Source organism: Lepidothrix coronata, unplaced genomic scaffold (genome assembly GCF_001604755.1).
Source record: "Lepidothrix coronata isolate B3197 unplaced genomic scaffold, Lepidothrix_coronata-1.0 Scaffold15, whole genome shotgun sequence".
NCBI lineage: Eukaryota > Metazoa > Chordata > Aves > Passeriformes > Pipridae > Lepidothrix > Lepidothrix coronata.
In genome coordinates this window covers 4070398-4088991 of record NW_016690195.1, presented here as the reverse complement: position 1 = coordinate 4088991, position 18594 = coordinate 4070398, and the positions used below count along the sequence as shown (strand labels likewise).

Sequence of the window (18594 nt, the reverse complement as noted above, 5' to 3'; positions counted from 1 at the left end):
ATGCTAAAAATATTTTGGAAATTTTGAAATCATGGGAGAAATTTGGTGAATTGAAAGATTATCAATAGTAAAAATATCTAGCTGTAACAAAGCTGTAAAAGATTCAAAAGATTCAATAGATAACCGAAACTGGTTAAACTCCTAATCTTTTAGTCCTCAGTAAATAGTGATGATTTTGTTTGACTGTAGAGAAAGTATTAGAATAGAAAGATGAAGACATAGTAGACAAAAAAATTATATAGGAATATTCAGAAAGCATGTCTGTTAATGCTAAATTTTCAAACTGTTTACCATGGAAAATCTTAAGGTTTTAATTTATGGGGTTTTAGGCACAAGCAATTTGGAGTCTAAAAAATGGGGCTTCAAAGTTTGCTAAGGCCGTATGAAATGTAAGTCTCATTTCTCCCCATTATTTCAGCCCATGTAGATAGACAAAGGGATGACACTGTCAGGATATAACAGGGACATAGTCTACATGTCACAAGAGAGAGACGTTCAAAATACACATTGCTCTTAACAAAGCTGGAGGGCGCAGCCCCATCCTTCCAAGTCCTCCCACCTCCCTTTTTACCTGAAATCTTTGCATCACTAGATGGTATTGTTCAGAATATTCTCTTCCATTAAAGAAAGGCAGTTCTGTGTTTTTCTACACTAAATATAGAGGCTGCAAAAATAAAAATTGCTGCGATGTCCCCTTGTAAATGTAGCCAATGGAAAAAGTGTTTCTGGGCAAACAGCAGCAGCAGCAACAGCAGCAAAGTAAAAACACCTGTCTCCTTCAGCCCCCTTCACTTACTTGATGGCTGAACTTCAAAGTCTACTTTTGGTCTATTTAAAATGCTAATAAGAATAATAACAGGGAAATACTTTTTAAAAGAATAATAACAGCGAATTACTTTTTTTACACCAAACTACACAAGGAAATTAAATTAAAAAACCCTATGCTAATGCACTGTAAAGGTTGCAGTTACAAATCACAGATCTGTTCATGGATATTTCATGAGCAGAAAAAAGGCCAAATTTGTCAGATAAATTATTCATTGTGAATTATTTGCTCAGCTCTGTACTTTGCGTGTGCACTGTATTTATAAATTTAACAGGGATTCTGGTGGTACCTCAGAAAGCAGCACAGTGCAAATTCTGAATATTCCAATGCAATTTCCAATTTCTCTCACTGTGTATGTTCTGTGGGTGAAATTCAACCCTCCCACATGATAGCTGGTTACCAAGGCTTATCACGCCATTATGAAATCTATCCCCTGCTCTCCTCCTGAAAGCAGGCTGGACTACAGCCACGGCTACTTTCCCTCTGCTGTGGTGGGTGTGGAAGACAAAAAGGGCAAAGAAGGGGTTACCAGTGAGTCTGTAGAAAGGCATGAGGCTAAACTTGCTGCTGGGGTTTGCTTGGTGCACTGGAAGGCAGCCCTGTGAGGTGTGTGCAAGGCTGGCCTGGCTGCCTGCCCTCCTGCCCCACAGCCTTCCCAAAAGGCGTGCAAACACATTACTTGGCAGCAAAGCACCCCCCAACTACTGCTTCTTTAAGCTCATGCCAACCTTGCTCTTTAGTAGATTTTACCAAAAAAGTCACTGCATCAAGTCCTCTTGATTCTGATGAGGCAAAATGAGAGATTTGCTGGTAAGATGGCAGAGGAAACCTGAAAACAATCACTGCACAGCACAGTGCATTCTCCAGTGAATGACTCTGGAGAGAGGAGGAAAACCTCTGTGAACAAAAATGCCAATATAAGCATTAAATGACAAAACAAACAAACCATCGGTGTCAGTCACACACCAGGTCAAATCTCTTCAATATCTTAAGAGAAAACAAGTGGAACAGTATTGGTTTGCGGGTGAAAATTAAAATAAACTCTAACACATAACTGTACACAATTGGCAAGAACAAAATTTTCCATAAAGGGCAGACAGAGCTTTTAGGGAGAGGTAAACACTTTTTACTTTAGCAGGGATGCAGAGCTGGAGCAGGGATATGATTTGGCAGTATATTGACTGCATGTTTTTATCCTTTTGGCTGCTTAAGTTCTAGGAGAAGTAACTCGAACAGGACTACAGTTTAATACACTGAAGCTTACACAGAAGGTATTATTTTCTCTTTGACAGGGTCCAGTGCTATTTTTACGCTGTTTGATAGAGAGCTGCTGTTAGGCCTCAGGGAAGGAATAGAGATTCTTTAAGTAGGGCTTTGCCTAACAGCAGCTTCCTCCCTCCTGCCACTTCAGCCACCTCCTCCGACATAGGAAATGCCTGACTCTCCTTTTTCTTTAAAAAATACATGTTGTTAACTATCTCTTTGGTAATCCGCCTAACAAACCCTGGCTTGCTTGTGCAGGATGCCTAACTCCAACACCAGCCACTCTGTTTATTAGTCCCTTCCTCCCCACTCCAGTGCCCAGCCTCCCTGCCTCCTCAATCACATGTGTTGTTTCTCATTTAAATGAACAGTTGGATTCTTTTATTTCTTACAAGTGCTGGATTCGCCTTATCGCCCTCATTCCTTTGGGGGTTGCCAATTGGTTTTATCCACGGATGTATCATTTCTCATGCTTCCCTTTTTTCTTACAAAGAGAAAGAACCACTTCGTCAACAAGCCTCTCTGGAGTGGAAGATTAAAAACCTAGACATCACCTACCTTGCAGCGCTACTCCCAACTGGGTTGTGTAAAACTCAATTAAACTTGTCCCCATTGAATACTGCATTACAGTACATTAAACAGAAAATTCTTCAAGCGTGATGACAAAGCTTGAAACCTTGCCTCAAAGCTGTTCCTTGTAGCTTTCTTTAACATTTCAGTCTTTATGGTGCAAGTCTCCCGTTGACACAACTTTAGTCCAGCTATGAAAAATCACAGAGCCCCACAGGGATTAAAAGAGAAAGAGGAGGAGGGGAAAAAAAAAGAGAGAAAAAAAAAAAGAAAACCCTGTCAAAGCTGGTCTTGGCACTTGCCTTAGTACATCTATTGAAACTATATCACCAGCAGACTAGAACCTGAGAAGTATCAGAGAGACCTATGAACAACCTGACAGTTTAGAATAACACTATGTTTGGTCTCTTTTGTTGCCTTTCTGTATTTTCTTTTCTCCAAGAGAAACAGGTATTCACGATTCCTCAATTAAAAAAAAAATCACATAATGCATTATGATTGGACCAAAATTTTAATTAAGGAAGGGTACAATTCTGAAAAAAAAATTGTGTCAAACCAAGAATTACAACCTTCTCCCAAATCCAAATGCTAGTGTTTTCTGAAGAAGTGTGAAACAAGATCCAAATACAGAGCCATACGTCATTGTGATGTAAATGAAATACCAAAAAATTGCTGCTAGTATTTCAAGTATTAGTTTCTTCCCTTTATGAAATGATGATGACAAGTTTACCACAAATTTATTTTTACCTGAGGTCACGCTAGCTCTACAACTAAGAACTGGAAAGATTTCAAGTTCTAAGGAGCTACTCTACGGAACTCACTTAGCAGTGAGTTATCTATGGGGTAAGTAAGAATTTTCTATTAAAATTTCCCAAAGTAAAAGTTATTTATGCTTGAAAAGGAAAAAAAAGGACACATCAAATGCATTCCGAAAAATTCCCACTTTTCTTACATAAATCTAATTAAATATTGCCATGTTACATGCCAGCACCTCCGACTCCAAGCATATATAAGTTACCAAAAATCTCACTGAATAGTTACATTTCAACAATCCATCAATATGCTTCCAAATAATTCTTTATTCTCTTGACTCTTCATAGTAATAGATGCAAAGAGACATTTCAAGCATCCAAATCCTTCCTAAAAATAAGGCTTGAAATATTTGCTTCTTACCTCTTGCCTTAAAAGCATGCATACTGTTACTGCACATGTTACAAAGCATTTAAAAAACACTTCCACTCAAGAAAAATATTCCTGTATTTCAGTCGCAAATGCCGTAAAACATGCATTCATTATTTGGGCTGCTCAGACATGAAGAGCACCATATAATTCTTTTTCTTTCTTGTGTATAATTGCTTCATTTTATACTAAATATTCTGAGTAGACAATACAAAAGGATTTTGAAAATGCCGCATCATACTCATGCTATTGCTCCACAAAACTTATTTAGTAGTCCAGCTATGTGTAGTTAAGTGCTAGATTATCACACATAGATCACTGTATAAGCTCTTAAAACACAAACTGATGCATGCCATTTTAAAAGGGGAACAAAGGCAAAAATAATTAGGCAACCACATATTATCAAAAGGTTTGGATCCAGTTACTTCTAGTCGTTCCTTTTCATCTCCTGAATTCTAGGTAAAGTTCTATGTGCCTTCCCTTCCGGGTTTTAATTTGCCAAAGAGCCCTGCTGGTAAGGCAATACTTAGTATCTATGATGAAGAGATGCCAAGGGACTTCTAAGTCCTTGCTGATGACCTTCCCTGTCTAGTGACAATTTTTTTCCATTTCTGGAGGGCAGAGTTCAGTATCTTTGGGTACATACAATTTATGGTATATTATACATGATAGAAAGGACTACTCAGAAGCTTGGTTCATTCTTTTTTGGACATTACCTCTGTGCACCTGAATTTCTGCAGAATAGGAAAATGAGAAAAGAAATGGGAACAGTGATTGAGGAAAATTATGGGATGGCTCCTTACTCTACTACATCAGTTTTGTATCAGTAGATGCCAATGAAGGTAACTGACTATGATGCAAAATAAAAAAAAAAGACAATGTATGAACCAAAGACTATATATTGAAAATATTTTAAACATCCCAAAAAATTAACAGCTGTTCCCTGTGTTAATAATACAGCCTAACTGGTCCACTGCTATGGGAAAAGTCTATTTTCCATAGAAAGATTATTTATATTAGGATAAAGTAAAATAATATAACAACCCTACAAGAATATTGGGTTTAAAACTCGGAGTTCTCTCTAACAATATCATAGGAAAATAAGATTGTTTCCTAAGTAACAATAAATTGTTTTTCCTCCAAGTAGATTTTTTTCTTCTTTTTGTGTCCTCCACTTATGGTTTTAGTCTACAAAAATGTTTAGCTTAGCAAATATTAACCCATTTTCATCTGACATGCCATATGAAAATAAGTAATAGGAAAAGGAATGGTGTATTTCTTTTTTGTTTTATTGTGTTCACTTGGGCATATGCATCCCACTAGCTAATTTTGTGGGGCTACAGCAAACAAATTCATTGCAACATGGATCAGAGGCAACCTTTTACCAGGATCTAAAAAACCGTTATTACGAAAGTGATATAGTTTGATGACTCAGGTGTTTGATTTATGGCAGACAGCTAAAATCTGTTCAGGTAGTTTCCAAAAGACAAAATTAGATCCACATTTACTGTTAAAAACTTCAGGATCTCTCTTTTTTCCCCATTATCCAACGTTATGAGTAACAGTGGCTGGAGTCTGCCAACTGCAAATTGACCCAACTTTTCTCCAGAAAGAAAGAAGGTACAGAAGTTAAATAAAAACAAAGAATGCTGCTGGATATTAATGGCAGACTGTCATGCCAAAGTGCTCAAAGAAAACATCTGCTAATCAGTTTCTATTGATTCCTCTGTAACATCAATGTCCCAGAGATGACACAGGGGACGTGATACAGCCATCCAAGACTGACACACAAAAAAAGCAGTCCCGAACACAAGAATTTCCTTCAGTATCTTCAGCTTGAAGACCTACTCTTAGATCTCCTGTGTACCAGTTTAACAGCTGAAAAGAATCCTATTTAAGAAAATGCTCTTGTTAAGGAAAGTACTTCCGCATGGGTGCTTTTGGAGACATCTCTGACTTAGAAACTGAATTGTCTCTGTACAATTAGACCTTTGAGTACTCAACTGTTCACAAGTTTAGACTTTGCAATAATTAGGAACACACTAGCACTAGGATCATTCTTCACTTCCCTGAATATGTTCATATGTTCTTAAAGAGAAGAAGGTCATGTATCAGCTCATCACTTTTTGGAATCTTCTAGCTGAATATATTATAGGGTTTTTTTAGGTGCAATTGATCCAAAATTAATTTTTTCTGTTTAACATCACTTAGAGGCATTTTTCTAAAGGAATGGAATGATGTTTCAGAAAGAACAATTTTTATGATGCTGTGGATCATTTTTTAAAGATATCAAAATATTCGGGCTGCTCAATATCCAAAGTTAATCCACTTATGTCCTAGATTATAAAATTAAGATCAAACCAAGAAAACAGAATGCAGAATATAGTTCCTTTTACACACATTTCTGTAGGACAGAATGAAGAGAAAATAAATAATGAAATTTAGGAAGTGTATCAAAAAAGACAGAGCAGTGCTACACATACATAAAGCTGAAGATCATGTTGTAGCAAGCCAGAAAATTGTTGTGTTTCACTTGTTATGGTACATTGGATATAACTGAGAAATAGCTGGCATGTACAAACCCACCATTCTCTCGACTCACTGCAGAGCTTCTGCCATTTAGGGATTTACATAGAAAGTACATGGAAAGAGAAAAAAAACGTATTTAAAGAGTCAGTCTCAGGAGATCTTCTGAGAGGTGCAAAGGACCAGAAGTGGCTTCCAAGAAAGCAATAAAAACAGTTCATTCTTTAAACCACCATTAAAATTTAAACTTTTTCCCGAACTTAGCTAGTTAAACCCAAATAAAATACGTAATACTTTGCATCATGAACAGTAAATTGCTCCTAGACCACTGGGTCATGAAAGACTCAGGATGGGATTCTGAACCTATAGCCAATGCTTGTTTAGCCCTAATTAATTTCTACTTTAGGAGGGAACAGAATATAAAAGTCTCAAAGTCATACTTCAGACTACACTTCCCACCAAGGTAATCCACTGAAAAATATCATTGTTTGTGATTTTATACTTCATTTGGTCCAATGATAAATATAATTTAATTGAAGCTTAATCATAAAACTGGTTTAGCCTTAGCAATCTGTCATTCTTATTTTAAATTTTCATTTAATTGTAACTTGAAAATGCATTTAAACCTTACATAGTTTAAATCCATTAAAATGCACGGACAATCACCATAAAAGCAAGCCTGTTCACATTTAAAATAACAGACTATTAACAGAGGATGCATAGTGATCACTTGATGTGACCCTTCTTATTTCCTAGTGTAAAACATTGCCTTTTCATTACATACTTTTAAGTTCAACTGCACATCTTACAATGCCAGCAAATATTTTGTCTGGCCGAAGACACTGCTGTCTCCCCTGCATCTCAGATGCTTCCATTCTTACATATCTGAACATCTGTTTCAGCTAAAAGGCCAACCACAATACTTCATTTTAAGTTTTCAAGTTGAAGTTAGGGTATGTAGAACCTGAACATACATAAATCTATGGGAGCTAATGAAATACATCCAGAGTCCTGAAGAAATTGGCTGATGTAGTGTCAAGTCACTCTCCATGGTATTTGAAAAGTCATGGCAGTCAAGTTAAGACCCAGGTGACTGGAAAAGGAAAAACATTGTATCCAGCTTTAAAAAGGGTATAAAGGAGGACTGTGGGAACTACTGACCTGTCAGTCTCACCTTTGTGCCTGGGAAGATTATGGAACAGATCCTTCTAGAACCTAAACTAAGGAATATGAAGGACAGGGAGGTGATTCAAGACAGCCAGCACAGATTCACCAAGGTCAAGCCCTGCCTGACCAACCCAGTGGCCTTCTATAATGGAGTGACTTCATCAGTGGACAAGGAATTGGTTAAAAATGTCATTTATTTGGACTCGTGTAAAGCCTTTGACATGGTCCCCCACAACATCCCTCTCTCTAAACTGGAAAGAAATGGATTCCATGACTGGACTGCTGGATGAGGTAGTGGTTAACAGCTCAGAGTCCCAGTGGACATCACTGACAAGTGGTGTCCCTCAGGGGTCCGTATTGGGACCAGTGATATTTAATATCTTCATTAATAACTGTTATAGAGTGTACCCTCAGCAATTTTGCAGACAATACCACGCTGAGTGGTGCAGATGACACATCTGAAGGATGGGATGCAATTAAGAGGGACCTGGAGAAACTTGAGAAGTGGGCCCATGGGAATCTCATGAGGTTTAACAAGACCAAGTGCAAGGTGCTGCACCTGGGTCAGGGCAACCCCCACTACCAATACAGGCTGGGGCATGAACAGATCAAGAGCAGCCCTGCTGAGAAGGACTTGGTGGTGTTGGTGGATGAGAGGCTGGACATGAGCCATCAATATGCACTTGCAGCTCAGAAAGCCAAATGTATCCTGAGATGCACCCAAAGCAGTGTGGGCAGCAGGGCGAGGGAAGGTGATTCTGCCCCTCTATTCTACTCTGGTGAGATCCCACCTGGAGTGCTGCGTCCAGTTCTGGGTTCCCCAGCACAGGAAGGACATTGACCTGTTGGAGTGAGTCCAGAGGAGGGCCACCAAGATTAGAGGGATGGAGAACCTCTTCTACAAGGAAAGGCTAGGAGAATTGAGTTTGTTCAGCTTGGAGAAGAGAAGGCTTTGGGGTGGCCTAATTGTGGCCTTCCAGTAACTGAACGAAGCCCACAGGAAAGATGGAGAGGGACCTTTTACAAGGGCATGTAGTGACAGGACAAGGGGGAATGGTTTCAAACTGAAAAAGAGTAGGTTTAGACTAGATAACAGGAAAAAAATTATCTTCTGTGAGGGTGGTGAGGCACTGGAAGAGGTTGCCCAGAGAAGTTGTGGATGCCTCATCCATGGAAATTTTTAAGTGCAGTCTGGATGGATTTCTGAGCAACCTGGTATAGTGAAAGGTGTCACTGTTCACAGCAGGGGGGTTAGAACTAGGTGATCTTTGAGGTCCTTCCAACGCAGGCCCTTCCATGATTCTATGATTTATATTAGTAAATTCCTATTAACCCAATGATCCTCAGTTTTCTCATAAATGTCTTTCATCTGTTCGGATCTTGAATAATTAGTGCACTGTCCTAACTGTAAAAGAAAAATTTCAATTTATGTGTGTTTCTACATCACCACTGTCTCAAACAAGAATTCCTCATTCACTGAAATAATGTTACAGAGAGCAGTAGTATTATCTGACTGTGCATTTTGATTTTTTAAATAAAAAGTTACAATGGTTATTAAATACATCTGATTAAGTCTGAATAAACCTCCCTTCTAATGTTTCTAACACAATCTAACTTTTCAATATTCTTTTTACATTGATTTGCACTCCCTAAAACATATATTTTTTTCTCTGTTGTCTTCTGTTTTCACCATTTTATTGCAAAACTAACATTCTTCTGTAATTTATAAAGCTAACAGTAGTAATTTTCTTGAGCTTTAAACATGTTAGCTAGGACTTATTCTTTCTATCTTCTAAACTCTTTTACAAATAAAATTTCCTCCCAACAACTACTAACCTGTGATAGTATAATTGCTCAGAATAGCTGGAGCCGCCCATGCAAAAGTATATACTGCAGCTATAGGAAGAGATTTCAGACCTTTCTGTAGCTTGAGTGAAACCCTAATTGAGGCCCAAGGTTTTGGTTTTTATTGTTATAGATTTATATGCATGTATCCATGTGTATATACCTGTATACTATGATATTATCATAGAAAATTATCTTAGGTGCAAATTCCGCTCCAGAAACAAGCCTTGGTTCTGCATGCCACTGACCAATTCAGTCATGTACATCACCACTCAGTTACAGAACATCTCTACTAAATCTTCTTCAACATTGCAACTAACTTCAAGTATCATAATTTAAGCACACTCTAGCTTAAAAGAGTTTCTGTTTCACAGCGTCACATTGCCCCACATGCCCCAACAGAATTAAACTGAAACAAGAAACAAACAAACAAAAAAATCTAAAATAGCATTTTTCTCTGTGCTTTTTCAAAAGAAATTACATTTTTTAAAAACTGCTAAGTTTTATCTGTGTTAGCAGTAACAGGGGCTTCCTTAGATATTAAACCAACATTGAAGCAGGTTGCAACTTCTTCATACTTTCTTCAGTTTTCTTCAGAGAAGACTAAAACAGTGAGAAGACTAATGAGAAGAGGGGCAGCTGAAGGCACTGTGAGCATCCTGCCTCAAGTACATTTTGCACTATGCTGGAGTTCTTTCCCTAACCTCTGGTCTCCCTTCTCCCCATTTCACTATACACACTTCATAACCTGCCTCAAAAAACAGGATGCAATTACCATTGCATTAGGAAAAATAGATGTGTTCTGCAGTGCTGGCCTCAGCACCATGGCACCCTGTTGTGAAGTCCTGCTCCTTATAGCCTCTGCCTACAGTACTGAGCAGTGCTGGAATGCCATGGGAGAAGGAGAGAAATGCTGACATCGATCTTTGTATCAGAGAGTACACAGATTGATCCCTAGGATCAATAGAGAGGTCAAGATTCAGTCACACATGATCCCTAGCTACAGCTCTTAAATAATTCCTGAAAGACAATGGAGGGAGATATATGTATGGATGTGACCAAGGGTTATACCTTGATCCCATTTTCTGTTTAAGGAGACCTACACACCAGAAGAACTTTTTTTCAATTCCTTTCAGCTCTAAATCCATTTTCCTGAGCATAAAACAAATCTCAGTGTCCCTGGTATTGCAACAGAAGCTATCAATTTCCTTTAACATATACATTGCTTTTAGACTTCTCTAATGTTATTAAGTCTCTTTAAGCTCCTAAATTAACAATGAGAACAAAAAAAGCACAAATTGCTTTTAAAAGTAACACAGATTCTAAATATCATCAATAAATAAGGTAGGATCCGAAATGTGACTAGGGAATTTGGGAAGAGAGAGCTCCTGTTGTCTGTGTAAGCAAGCACAGGAATCACCTGCTGGAGTCTCCAGAGTAACAAGAATAGGAGCTTAGGGGCTTACAATAAATCACTGGTTTGCAGGTCAATTAAGTGGCCAAAAAACACTTGAATGCCAGCCATGGTGCCATAATAATGGCCTCACTTGTAAGCTGCTAAAGATAAAACACATCCAACATGATTTTAACATTGCATCCCGGGCAGCCCAGCTCCACAGCCCACTTGGACATCACGGTTGCACATCACAGGTTTTCCTTGGAGCTTGGCACCTTGAATTATTATAAAAGAGTCTTCCTTTGATTATTACTACTAGGCATAAACCATTTAGAGGTAAGGGACACAGAATTCTCACACTGCACTGTCCATTATACACACAGCTACCTTGAAAGGGAGAAGAATATATTTCTACATTTTTCAGCTTTTGCTTGTACATGGCACACCATTAGTTTGCCTTGTATCACAAATACAAATTTGATAGGAATCACTATAAAACAGGCTGCAGATTAATCCAGCCCCCTTTCCTCACATACAGACATTTTATACTTAGCACCAATAGAGCTGCCTGAAAAGAATGACCCAGGTTTGGTATTAGGCTTCTAGGTCATGGTTTCACCTTGACAACAGCTCTTTCATTTCAAGCAGTAACATTTGCCAGGATCCCTAAGGTGTTTTCATTTTTGTCAAGAAGTGTAGGAGAAAAAAAGTATGAAAAAAATGATAAATCTTAATTCATAAGCTACAGGACTATCTCTGTGTCTCCAGCACAAAACTTCAAATCCAATTCAGGACCTGGATGTGTATTAGAAGTCTGCAGATTTAAACCTTGTCCACCATGATCAAACTGGATTTATGGAGCATCATAACTCTCCAGACACCATCCAGCAGCTTATTAATTTAATAGACTCCTGTCCATTCCATGATGTTCCTGCCCTGACAGTCTCTCAAGATAAGGTGAAAGCCTTTTGACAGGACAGAGTGCATATATATTTTCTTCTGTTTTCTTGTGGATGGGGTTGTCGACAACTTGAAATGTGTGGCTCAGCAAATTTGTTTTTTTTTTTTTTCTTCCCTCTTGCTTTGCAGGGAAGATGAAAGAGGTAATGGTACCACGAGCACCAAGGGTCACAAGGTTATTGCAGTCTACGTAGCATAACGGATACAAAACCCAATTTAATTAAAAATAAAACACATTTAGCATCTATATCACATCCTGAAAATAAGGACAATATTTTTCTTTAACTGATTTCTAAATGACTGATTCTACTGAAATTGACTTAGAAAAATGAGGGACAAATACATACATTAAAAAAACCCCAAAACTCTGCATTCTGTTTACATTTATTGCTGCCAGTGGTCTCAGTGGTTGAGGCAATATTTCTTTTCACATGGTCACAATAGGAAGTACATATTGGGCTTCTTTTCCATCTTGAATATCTCATAGGTGACTTATAGAATCAGTGTACAATTTTTTAAATCTTCAGTCCAAAAAATATAATTCTGTGCAAATCATGTCAGTATTCTGCCTATTTTCTTGTCTCTTCAAATGAAAAACAATTCCAATTTCAAACTATGAAATAAACTACATAATAAGTGATAAGAAGAACATAAGAAAAAGAGACCCAAAACAATATACATACAAAAACAACCTAAAAAAATTTGGCTGATATGTAAATGTAATTCACTAATAATGAACAAAAGCATTTTCATGTTGGAAGTAGAAATATAGTTGTACATCTGCATTTCTTGTCATTTTCCCTTTATTATCTACATGCTTAGAATTTAAAGGCCATGTAATAATTCACTGTATGCTATTATATACATATCTATAAAGATGCATAAAACAACCTTTTTATTGTAGGTAATTAAGACAATATAGAAGGCCCTGACCTCTAACTCCCTAAAGCAGAAAACTGCCCATTGGATCTATTTGTAGAGGTAAAAAATAAAAATAAGGAAAAAGTACAGTCCTGCTTCCTGAGTTCTTTGAAGCTGAATAGTGTTTGAATTAAGTCTACAATACTGTGCCTGCCATAAGCAATAAGGACCACTAGGGACAAAATATTTTCTTCTGTGGCCAGCAAGGAAATTATCAGGACTGATTTGCAATAGTTTCGTTTGCAACAGTGCCATTTGGCATCCTGCCTTCTCAACATCCCTGCAAAACCAAACATGGAGCCTGACATCTACTTGCCTACCAATCACTCCCATTATGTCTGTATCACGACACATTCTTCCAGTGACTATGAAAGCAGATATATCATTCCATGTAAGCATTATACACATAATTATAACTCTATTAAGAAATACTTTGCAATTTTTCAGTATTGTGAAAAAGAAATCTAAAACAAGCTCTTTCATGGACCTTTGATATTCAGGTAAGTGTCAGATGTACGCTGTTGAAAACTCAGATATTTTTGTCACTGGATACAAAGAAAAACAAAAACCTTTAGCACCACCAAAGGCTTCAGCACATTGTTTAGCTAATGGAGGCATCCAGTAGGACAGGAGATACTGCAGTTTTCTGATTGTCCATGTGGAACAGACTAAGTAAATTCACTCGATTTGCTTTTAACAGTATGTGGAAAGAAGCCCCTTGCAATCTAAAATATATGCCCCAAGTTAACCTTCGGCCTACTAAACAACTTGTTCTCTGACCCAGACCAAATTATACTCATACTCTAATGCAGCAGTGTTTAAACTCCTTATGATGTTTGACCTGTGTCTCATTAAGGTCCCTGATGCTGTATGTTTGTGGTGCAATGTACCATTACATTGCCTGAAGTTGTAGGGACAAAAAAAGAGCATTTGCTGGCTGAAAACTCTTTTGCTCAGGAAAACATGGTATCAAGGATCTCACAGAGCAATCAAGAAAAGTAATCCTCTGTCACTAAAGGAAAATTTAAGAGCCTTTCTGTTGCAACACTTGAATTTTCCTGCATGTTAAAAATTAGAATGTTTATTTTAAATTAGTAAAATTAATTAAAAATTGCCTTCAATTTTTACTAGTAATTTCATGTGACCTTTTCACAGTGTTTGTGTCTTCAATATACGGCACATACATCAGCTAAATAACTCACTCCAGTGCCAGTGAATTTAGTAAAGAATTAGGTATTTCCTGACTTATTTTAAGTGAACCATGGGGCCATGCAGCCAGTGGAAGCCCCAGAAGGGTCAAGCACAGCTCTCCGCCTCTAGCCCCGACTTCTGCCCTGCCCTCTCCACTCTGCTGCCTTTCCTCGAGCTGCTATTTATAAATTAGCTACATGACACAGTTTCAGCGTGGGCAGCTGTCATTTTAACTAATATCATCCTGTAAATCCACACTAACAGGCTTCTTCTCTGTTGTGATTGGAGAATAGACTTTCTCGGGCAGCTTTCAAAAGCTGCATCTGTTTGATCAAGCACCCATCCCTTAGCTGTGTGGAGCAGCACTCCCCCGCATTCACTCCCGCCTCTCCCCGTTTTTGTGTTCACCAAAAGAAAATGACAATTCTTGGATCTCACCCTTAGGCAACATTCTCCCTAGCAAGGATTTTGTTATAGTTGCTCAGTGGGCATTGACTGTGATTTCACTTATGGAGACATGGAGGCTTTTTACGGCATTTGGTATCATGTGTCTGCACCACTGGCACAATTAACAGGAGCATCCTGTGGAATCACTTACGAAGATGTCATGCAGTGCCTGTGGAACCGCGCTGGGGTGAGGATGGGTTTTCTCCTCCAGCATCCTCTCAGAAATAACGAAGGGCATAAACTATTCAGTGAGGCCAGGCAGAGGAGGAAATAACATCCATAAATCACTAATGGAAATGCAAAACCGAACACTGCCTCACACAAACTGAGACAATTGCTGGCTTAAGAAGTGTGCTGTGGCTCCCTCCTTTTTGGCAGCCACACCTGACCCCATCCCACCACCCCATGTACCAGCACCCATCCCTCTCCCTCCAAGGGGTAGCCTGCCAAGTGGTCATTTTCTGATTCGGGCTTTGCAGCAGGAGACGTGCCCCACGGCTGCCACCTGGCCGGCAGCATGCTCAGTGGTACACAACGCAACCCAACCGGCCCGGACACACGTTACACATGTTGGTTTTCCTGCACAGAGTTATCCTGTGGTGCTCTGCAATCAATTACTGTTATACCACCATCATTAATAATTTTCTTAATGAAAATGATTCTGTTGATCTCCGTTGTATTTTAATTATCAGAGTTAAGCATAATTACACTGCAGCTCTGAGCTGGCATGTAGACTCCTTTAGGGCGCAATTTTGTTTTAACACACTGATAATGTAATTTTACATTGTGTCAGTTGTTTAGTTATTATCCAGTCGTACAATTCCGCTGTATTCCTGATAACAGATAATAACCTTAGCACCTCCTATATCCTGAAGTCATTTAAAAAGCAATATTGGAATTTCACAACTAGCTAACTTAATCGCCTTATGATTTTATAATTCCCACAGCTAAATATTTGTACAGACACCCTGTTTTAACAATGCCACTAAACATATGGTATCCATACATTTCACATAAATGGTTTAAATACTATCTAGGAAAATGTCTGTTATATGAGCATGGTTTTTAGTCTGTGCAACTGTGTTTTTCACACTGTTTCTATTCTGGTCAGTCAAAATTTAATTTTTAAAATTGTTGCCGTCCTAGTGAGAGATTTGCAGTAAATATTCCAGCCCCCTCCTAGCTTGTGAGGTGACTCCTACCTGTGGTCTTAGAGATTTTCCAGGTCTGGTGAACAACTCTGTTAGGCACGAATGTTTCTCAAGTACATCATTTGGCAATGACCATACAGTTCATGCATCTATACTTTCTAACAATATATCTTGCCTGAATTACACTGTAGCTGTTTTTAAAAATAACATATTTATAATTCTAGATAAGCTAAAATTCATAAAATCTGTCTCTCAAATCTCAGTTTCTAGGACATATCTCAAATTAGTGAATAGACTGGTTTTGAAACATAAGAGAAGTTTGAGGTAAATATTGAAAAAAAGAGCATTTTTTTAGAAATATAATTAAAGTTGTAAAAGTTTCCTTGTCCTAGTATTGGGGAAGGGTAGTTATAAAAATACAGGTAGTGATCCTAGACTAAGTAGAATACTTAGAATACTACTAATTTCAAATGCTGAATATTTATTTCATAGCTATTCACTCTGAATGTATTCTGATGTGCATTTTTTAATAACTGTTTTCTTCATCTAAAGATTTGTGATTCCACTGTAATAACTCAGCAATATAATCCTATATGTGTACATCACATATATATACACATACATATGCACACACACTTTCTGTGTTTGCTTGTTTAGAGAAAATATTTTATGGAGAACATTGAAGGGAAATAGGGTGTTAGCTGGCCAGCGCAAATTTCTTTTTAATAAAACCTGCATTCTAGGCTCCTATCCCCATGATTATTCTGTGTGCAATATGTGGGTGATTACAATGCTCACAATGTCTAGTGAACTGGAAATCAGACTAACATTCCTATGTTCTTCTGAAAGATCTGGGGAAAATTCTGCTCTCAAAGATATCACTGTAATAAGCTAAAAGGAAATACGGCATGTGCTTCTGAGTCAGCAACTGATCGACCAGCACCATGTACTTCTAGCCAATTCTAAACTTATCTTCCTCTTAGAAATGTGCCTATTTACTCCACTCATCTCATCTTGAGTATAGTAAGGAAAACAGCTTCCAGGTGACCAAATCTGCTACATAGACAATTCCACACATTTGTTCAGCTAACTGCTTTCAGAAATAACAATGTCTTGCTAAGCAAACTAACAAAATTATACACATGCAACTACAACATAACATCGAATTACAGCTACATGCCAGCTGACACCGTTTCATTAGAAGTAATGGCACTGTAGGAGACAGAAAGCTAACACAAATCAAAGCAATGTAATCTGGAATGATGAGATACAAATTGAAGGAAGAAACATTATTCTATTTATTTATTTTACCATCTTCTATTTGACATTGTTTTGTGATCCAAGTCAATTAATCTTTCTAGTACAAAAATCCCAGCAGAGCTCAAGGCAAGAGTAGGTGCTTAATGACTGACAGAACAGCCACCTCAAAGTGAAAAGAGAGGAACAGAATGCAGTGAAGGCAAAGCATATCTGTAACTTATTTCCTGCATTAATTTAGTGAAGTAGCAGGTTTTAAACATGTATTTATCCTCAAATTTACCCTCAACTTTAGTTATAATAGACATCTCTGGTAAAGACAATAGAATTCACCATGAGTATTGTGTAACTGTCTCATCATACCTTGTTAACCAAGTACTAAAATAACCAGTATAATCAGTGAAAAAAAATCCATCACCTTTGAATGAAAAAACTAATGTTTTAGGCTAATCATATTGTATCAAACTGAAGCAAGTTCTCAGTATTTGACAAAAAAAATTGTATTTCAGTAGAATAAATCTGACAGATAGCACTGAAACTGTCTAATGAATTAGTTAGTGTTAGTAAAGTACTTTGAAGATGAAAAGTCCAACTGGTAAATATGTGCTAAAGAATGTAATACTTGATATCATCCTATGGGAATTTGCAGAAGCTATATTTTGGAGGGAAAGTAGTTTCCCATTACATTAAAACGTTGTTGCAGGAAAGTTTGCCTATGATCATTCAACACTATGAACAGCAAACTGCAGCTCTGGAGTCATGAGAAAAGCTTCACTGCGTTCGTTACTCAGAGCACTTTGCTGCTTCTTCCACTTGGGCTGCAATCAGCAAGCTGTAAAGGGAGGGCAGCTCAACCCTTTTTAGATCTGAGCCCAGTTCTCTACTACTGCAGGTGTTTCAGGTTGTAGAATGAATGTTTTGACATTCTGTAATTATAATAGAAAGAATTTATAAGACCCTGGTGTGCAAATCATTTTTAACATGCAAATTCCCTGTTTTCAGCGTTTCAACTTTCAAAGGCTTGTGGCAGTTTAAAAGCAATCCTCTTATAAGTGTATAAATTGCAATGATTATAGGAACAAGTTGTAATTGTTTCTAGTAAGTTTTTAGGAGTCTTTGATGTTATGATTAGTGTTTTGTATGTTAATATATTGATATGGATGCTTATTTGCCTGGATGCTTGTATGCTGAAATGGTCACTAGGTTGCCGCAGCAAACAAATCTTTGATCTCAGTAGGTCTGTTCGGTTAGAAATAAAACCTAAAAGAAATTAAACAAGAACAGTGCATGTTCTGAAGTATTCACAAAGTGCTGAGATTGGTGATTGAAATACAAGGAAGGAAAGTCATAGTTTTGCAACCTGATCTTTAGGGTGAATGCCAAACACGGCTACACTAAGTAAGTTATTTTTATTCCATATATTCAAGTGGTGTTTTGTTTATCTCTTTTTTTTTTTTAACGTACTGTAATGATTCCATAACTGCATTTAAAAGCTTTCACAGTGACTGGACAGTGTGGTGCATAGTCCATGGTGCTATGGACTGAACCTGAGACTCTTTGGGTTGTTTAAAGATGCAAGACAAAAGCCTTTGCATCTTGAACCAAAGGAGCTGTTAGATGTGGTAGGTTAGATAAAGCAAGTTTGGTAGGGAGCCTCATAAGAACTTGTACTGGCTTGAGCAAATCTGACAATTCACGTAAGACAGAAGTGCTACCCATTACGACGAGCCAATACATTTCAGTGAAGCATCATCACATCAGGCTACTACACAGAGACTGGAATGTCAGAGGTGACAACCCTGAAACCCAGTTCCAGTCATCCTCTGTTACCATGCTGACATAAAGTCTTTTCATAGTCCAATCAAGTCCTCGCTCTTCTTACAAAACTGGATTTC

The 18594-nt window shown here is 37.8% G+C and overlaps 1 protein-coding gene across 2 annotated transcripts in view; it reads right to left on the bottom strand.

Annotated features, from left to right (window-relative positions):
* The window catches only part of ZFPM2 (zinc finger protein, FOG family member 2), a 307099-nt gene that overhangs the window by 89702 nt on the left and 198803 nt on the right, over positions 1 to 18594 (bottom strand). The window lies entirely within an intron of this gene.